Consider the following 7,686-nt stretch of genomic DNA (forward strand, 5'->3'; position numbering starts at 1 on the left):
CGGGTGCTTGCAAGACAATCCTATCAAGATTGGCTTTTAGTCCTACATTTTCCAAATTTGCTATAATATAGTCTATGACTGCATCATTTACAACAAATTATCTCAAAAGAAATTAGTAACAGGCTTGATGGAAGAGTGGTCATCTCAAAGCATGAGATGTCTACCGATCCCTCAGCTCCTTCCTGGACAACAAGGAAAGTTTACCTAAACTCTAGCTTGTACCAGTTCCCCTGAGCAACGCTAGGAAGGATACCCACAGCTAGCTACACCTCATCGGAGAGCAGAATCCTTAAGGTGTATACAGCTCACTGACTAAGACAGAATAAACCTATGCATGGATATAGTATTTTAGGTAACATTCCATGTAAGGATAACAGGACACAACCAATTAGAGGGTCCCTGGGGAGACCAATCTCAGTCTCATACAAATCAGTGATATTTGGCCAACTGGCCTCTTTTGCAGATTTCGCTTCTCCTACCAGCCCTCTCTGTCTAAATGCTTCTGCTTTAGAAACCAAATTGTTAGAACAGTCCAGTACTTAACAACTCAGTTGGTCCATACTGAATATTCCTAGAGTCTGGGCTGAGAAAAGAGCTGCAGAGTTATGTCCAGAAGATTTGACCCTCCGATGACCTGTCAGCTCTCCCAGGCTAACGGCCAGCTCTAACAGATTCTTCACAGGGCTTTCTCTGACCCTTTGCCAAATGAAGGTTTAGCCACCTCTACCTTGAATGTGAAAGAGAAGCGAATGGCGCATGAGAGGAGGATCCTGGGAGGGGACGTTAATCAAGTCATTTAAAATTCTAGATCAATAGAGATACTGTACTGGCCAAGAGTAGACACCCAAGCATTCATTGTCTTTCGTGCAAAAACAAAAAAAAAAAAAAAAAACAAAGCAAAACAAAAAACTTTCAAAAATGCTATTCTCCCTAATATCATTGACAAGGAAGTTCAGAAAATAAATTATAGATAAGAAAATTTAGAAATGTTATTCTGAACAATGAATGACCCATCTAGATCAGTTGTTCTCAACCTTCCTAATGCTTCGACCCTTTTATAAAGTTCCTCATGTTCTGATGACCCTGAACCATAAAATTATATTTGTTGCTACTTTATGACTCTAATTTTGCTGTTGTGAATCATAAATGTTTCCTGATGGTCTTAGGTGAGTCCTGTGAAAGGGTTGTTCAACCTCCACAAAGTGTAACCACCCCACAGGCTGGGAACTGCTGATCTAGATAAAGATTTTGCCTTTGAAAGTGACACTAGGGAAAACTTGGGGGAAAGTGGTTGGCACATCTCATTAAGTTAGCTTTAGAACTGCCATTTAATTACCTAGTTGTACACCTTCTTTGTACACAGATATATCTAAACAGTTCCAGAGCCCTCTGTTGGTATTGCAGTACCGCTAAACAAAAGCTAATGCCGACCAACTATCTTCACTTCTTGGCCCTCTGATAACTAAATGTTTTCTAGCCCTTAGGCTGAACCTGCCCGGGATTCAACAACTCTGTACCATTAGGGGGCGCCAGTAACTGCAGCAGTGGTGTGGCCCTAGGCAGCCTATAATGCCTGACTTATCCCTGTGCCTCATGGGTTTACTAGCCTGGAGGTCTTGGGGAAACCTCTGAAGTTAGGGGAAGGTAGAGTTTACATTCTGGCTTTTGCACACTTCTGTGTCACGTCTGCTCTACCCACGTCACAGAACCCTAGGTAGCCCAGTAGGCACTCGCAAAGGCGTTGAGTAAAGTGCAAATGGCCCGTTCCTCTTCCACACACAACAGCCTTTTCCTTTAACTTCTAACTCCTAGCCCTCCAATTTAGGGAGAGTCTTGAATTTTAAATTTAATTAGCACTGCTCATTTACTCAGAACATGTATCTTACAATGTCTCACGCAGAACGTTCTCCTTCGCCTAAGATCTGAGGCAGTCAAACAGCATTGTCCAAATTAAAACAGACATTGTTCTTTCACCCTTCCACTTCCCTGGCGTGAGACCTTTGTCCTGTCCCCAGACAGGCTTGATCAAACCAGCCTTGGACTCTGTCACATCGAAATGAACCTATTCCTAGAACCTCTGTAAAAAAGAGCAAATTAAGTAAATAATGATCAATCATTGGCATATCCCCTCCGGGTAAAGTAAGAGTTTGTTAGTTGTTTAACGGTAAACAAACATTTAATCTACAAAAGACCGCAAGGTTTTAAGAACCATGCTGTTAGTACATGCCTAACACTCTAAAAAAGAGAAAATGGGGGTGGGAAGCAAGAGCACCAAGGGCATTCTGTGCTACACAGCAAGAACCTTTTTATTTTAAAAGACAATAATTGCTTCCCTGAAACTTTCAAATGTCTTATAACCCTAGTCTCCTCAACTGAATTCTCCTAGGCAAAACTATATTCTAAGACCAAGATATAGAGACAGTTTGGTCCAGAATTAGTTATCCTGCTGGAATCTAGAAAGAAATTTCAAACTGACAGTCACCGTGTATTAAAATAAATGTATAAATGCAAAATGTGTTTTATCATTGAACTGAGGGTTGTTTGGGGGTGTGCGGTTTACCCAGCTCCTTATCTAACCATTAAAAGGTAAGAAGAAAACGGACGCAATCTTTTTTCTAATGCAATGTGTTGACTGAAAGGCAAGATAAGATGCGGGACAAAGACAATGTATCTACTGAGTGGATGGACTTTACCCACAGGACGGCACTCCAAGTCCACTGCTCCCCCTGCTGGCCGGATAGTAGAATACCCCCAAGACAGACCATTTGAATGGAAACTCAGTTCCTACAAGAGAAACAAAAGCTCTCCCTTACCTGCCCCAGATGTACCCCTTTGTCCAGATCCTTTCTGGTCCATCTCCATGCATTCACTTCCCCCTCTAACTCTTGCCTACCCCCTCTTTTCAGTAGACTTCTCTACCAATCGTTAATCTTCCACTGAATTAATAAGCAGTCACAAAGTCGCAGATGTTAAGTCCCACAGACAACAACCATCTGGGTGTAGTAGAGCTGACCAATTCTGCAGAACTTGTCCCAAACTATGGTGAGTTGAAGTAAGCAACCAACCTCGGAGGATTTAAACCAAGGGGGAGGAATTGGGTGTGGGAGGGACGGTGAGTTGCAAAGGCTATTTTTTGAAGAGAGGCCAGAAAATGTTGGGGGAAACAAAAAACAAAAAAAACAAAACAAAAAACCAAAAAAAAAAAAAAAAGCAAAGCAAACCCAAGGGCTTCCGAAGTAGAGCCATCCGAATTTTAATCCTCTTCATCATCTCCACCTGTAAAATCATGGCACCCTGGTGTGCTCGGTGCTGAGAGCGCCCTTGTAAGGATAAGACAGAGCACTACAGGACGGCTTGTGAGGTTGGTAAAGAGTAGGCAGCCGACCATCAGAGCCACCTGTGTTCTCAGCCCCACAAGAGCTGAATCTCCACCTAAAGATCTTTAACTCCACCATCCAAACTAGCGTGGGTACCATCCTCTCAGGGCACAGCGAGATTAAATGATAATGTATCTGGATTTCAATTACTCGTCAATTTCTCCTACTGTAGAGAGACCTAAACCCTCCAAAGTCTGTTGAGTTCTAGTCAGCCACCTAATAAAAACACACCTGGCTTTTATTAACAGCTTCAAATATTTAATATACAAACTATATGCTAGCCTTCCCATCCTCACAATTTTAAAAAATTGTAAAGTACATCGCCTACAGAAATAAAGGGGCTGCTACGTGCTATTAGACACATGGGGTTTCGAAATGAAGGCTCCTGAACTTCGACCCAGCCTTTGTGCTGCCTGGGGACCTCTTCTTCCACACAGTGCATTGTAACTCACACGTCTGCTGAACGACCGACACTTGAGTTTTTCAATTTGATTTTTCTAAACCTCCAGCAGTGGAAATACTAACTCAAGTATTATAAGCCCAAGAAATGATCGTAATTATTAAATTCCTGTCCTCGGGGAACTCTCTTGGCTTATATGAATTTACTCAAGGGCTTTAAACATCATTAAATCACCTATCATCATTGGTGCTTTGCACGGCTATATGAGTGATGTTATAATATATCCACTTCAAAGAAGCATAGATGATTTGATTATAATTGTTTCCATCATGGTTTTTCTACCACTGATTATAGATCTACTTTCCCTTCTAATTCAGAGGTCTGGAATAATTTCTAAACTATTATCAATGTAACTAAATTGAAATTTCCATTTACTATTTTGCTCATCACCATAAGACTAGTTCCTAATCAAATGAATCTTCAAAGAAAAGAAGAGGAAGAAGAAGAAGAAAAAGAAAAAGAGGAGGAGGAGGGGGAGGAGGAGGAGGAGAAGGAGAAGGAGAAGGAGGAGGAGGAGGAGGAGGAGGAGAAGAAGAAGAAGAAGGAGGAGGAGGAGGAGGAGGAGGAGGAGGAGGAGGAGGAGGAGGAGGAGGAGAAGGAGAAGGAGAAGGAGAAGGAGAAGGAGAAGGAGAAGGAGAAGGAGAAGGAGAAGGAGAAGAAAAGAAGAAGAAGAAGAAGAAGAAGAAGAGGAAGAAGAAGAAGAAGAAGAAGAAGAAGAAGAAGAAGAAGAAGAAGAAGAAGAGAGAATTGCTTCAGATAAAATGTCTAGAAATTGTCTCCTTTTACAAGTTTCTCCAGATTTCTCACAATGAAAATTTACTCTCAGTTGCTGCTCAATGTGATATATTAAAATTTTAAGGTCCACACATTTTCTAAGATTTTTCCTTCAGCTAAGCTATCACAATAGCAATCACTTGAACACTATAAATTATAAGAAGGGACCTCAATTTTCCTGCCTCTACAGAAGAGGGCTATCTATCACAAAAGCTGCTAACTCCACTAAATCCTTTGAAGCTTTGAAGAGAGAAAGGCAAATTGATGCCCAAAAGGTGTGTTTTCTCACCAATGCACAAATCAAACAGTGCATTTTGTAAGATTTGCAGGGTTACCAGACCTTTCTTCATTCTCACCTTTGTGAGGAATTCGTAACTTGAGACTAATTCAATAAAACAGATTGATTGATTGGGGGGTGGTTTAAAAACAAAAAACAAAAAAAAAATCTCTTAATCTCTAGCTTCTTTTTCAGGTTAAAAAAAAAGTGCAAAAGTTTAGCCGCCCCATATCACAGATATTATGATAGAATTGGTCCAAAATATTGTTTCTAAAAGTCCTCTGGTAAATTATAATTTACAAGCTATCTTATCAAAATTAGTCTAAAGCCACAGGGCTCTGACATCCTCCTTCCACTCTGACCAAGTTGGATGTTTGCATACATGCCTTCTCCCCGGCAGTGTGTAGCATTCTGTAAGGCTTTCCCTGACCCCTACCAAATACTGTCCAAACCAGAATTTCTGGAGTGATCCAGGATGCCTGAATTGTTAATCATAGGAGCAAGGTAATTCTCACGTACTCTGAAAATCTGGGTATGTTGTTGTCGTCTCCACGTTCTAAGATGATCCTGAACCACTCTCCCCAAAAATGTTTAGGATGGAAGCTCTCAGATTGTAGACTCTCTAAGCAGCTTTAAAAAAGAGCCTGTGACAGCTCACTGAACATGTGAGCAATTAATTTTGGAACAGTTGCAGTATTACAAATGTGATTACTTATTGCAAACCCAATTAATCCAGGCGGGAGGAATGTTAATTACAAAGGAGTATGAAAATTACCAGGAGTGCATGACTAAGTGCCCAGATTTTAGCTTATTACATTGTCTGTCTGCTAATTTACTTTCGGGGTCCTTTTTGGGGGAGTGTCGTGTATGTTTGTGCATGTAAACAATGAGGTAGCACTAGTCCTCACTCCGGGCTTGATTAAGTCATCTTGGGCCTCTGGCAATTAGGAAAACTCACAGCTTTAGAAATGGCTACCTTGGCATTTTAAATAGAGATACTGAAATTTACATCCAAGGATGTATTAACCACATCAAGTATTTAGAAGTAATGTTTTTATTACTCAAGTAATGGTCCTGAAGCCACAGGGCTAGCTTAATGGCTATGTGGAGTTAACAAAATCATCCCTATCTTCTACCTGCCCCATACAAGACCTTCGAGGGACAGTCACAAGTCCTATATCCCACCCATCTCCAGAGGGCGCTTCAAGACACCCAAAACCCTTCAAAGGGCTAACATCCACTCACAACGTGACTCCAAGAAGTTAGGAAAAAGCACGGCGCGAGACAGGCAGGAAAATGAAACACAGAGCAAGTCAGAGTGTAATTGATTTTAAGAAGTGAAATGAAACAAAACTCAAAACAGTAATCTCATTCCTTGTATGAGCAATGAAATACGAATCAAAATTAATCTAGATCTAATAGAGAGCAATTGGGAAGGCCACCAAGCTCTCATGAAACCAGCCAATGGAGACAGACAAAATTTACTAGGGCAGTGTGTTGGTGACCAATCCCTTCTAGATATAAAGGTAAGTCACGGGGAAAAGTTTAGCTAAGCTGATTCACTTAGCTTCTCCCTTGTGAGAATTTAAGCCTGGGAGGGGAGACCAGCAGAGACTAGTAGAGCCATTGATGAGAAGGCAAACCAAAGAATGATGACTACAGCCCCACACCAATGGTGCCTGAGCAGCCCTGGGCTTGGTGTTGTTTCTTAAACAAGAATCATTTAGAATTCTCTCACTAACTTCCATTTGTGCTCAAGTGAGAAATTTTTTTCTCGACGTTGAATAAAACCTAAGTACTTTAAAATAAACAGGACATAGACTGCAAGAGAATATCCAAGCAAGCAGAAACAAGAACCAACCTTTGAAACAGTTGCAGAGATAAAGCACCGGGGAAGGGGCATTTTTGGGGGAGATAATGGATGTTTGTCATTTGCTCATTTACTGCAAGCCAGGGAGGCACTGACGACATTTGTCCCTCGCTATCTTCTCAAGGATGTTTATATAATGATAGCAAACAGCTTTGGAAGACAGAGATAGTGTTTGTCTCCAGAGCAGAGAGCAAGCGACTGTCCAGTATATCAAAGATAATGTCTCTCTCCAGGACGCATCAGACAGGTCTGTTCGGAGTACGTTGTAAAAGGCTTAGCTTCCAGATGAGGTGTTACTCAACTGTGACATGTCCCCTTGGGTTACTCAATTTGGTCCTCGTGGGACTTGGGGCAAAGAACCCTAAAGCAAGCAAAAAGCTCACATGCCTTGCCTTCTTGAAATAAAGCACGTCATCTCCGTGACCCCAAGAGTCACATGTCTATGTCAGGATGTATTAAACTGTGGCAGGCTAATAATATCTTAGTGTTAGAAATCTAGAAAACTTCCAGGCCCTTCACCGGTTTTTTTTTGTTTTGTTTTGTTTTGTTTTGTTTTTGTTTTGTTTTTTTTTTTTACAAACGTTTCAAATAAGTCATCCTGGAATGAAGCCTCTTCCACTCTGTGTTCCTGTCTTTCAAGTTGCCTAGCAACTCCCTGATCACCATCGATCCGACAGTCTGCAGTCACCACGCTATGTAGAAAAGTGTGGCTCGACCATATGCTTCTGGAGATTGCTTGATTTCTCTTCTCTGCCTAACGACTAGTACAGACATTAGTGAGCTTGGCAATTTTACGTTGGGCTATCGTTAAGCAAAAGAAGTAGCCATGAAAATGACCAGACCACGCTATATTCGTGGAGTTATGTTAACTGATATCCAAATCCGCAGCCCACTTCTGCTTAGAACCATTCTGTTCCTTCTGTTTTAT

This window comes from Rattus norvegicus, chromosome 4 (assembly GCF_036323735.1).
Source record: "Rattus norvegicus strain BN/NHsdMcwi chromosome 4, GRCr8, whole genome shotgun sequence".
In the NCBI taxonomy this organism is placed as follows: Eukaryota; Metazoa; Chordata; class Mammalia; order Rodentia; family Muridae; genus Rattus; species Rattus norvegicus.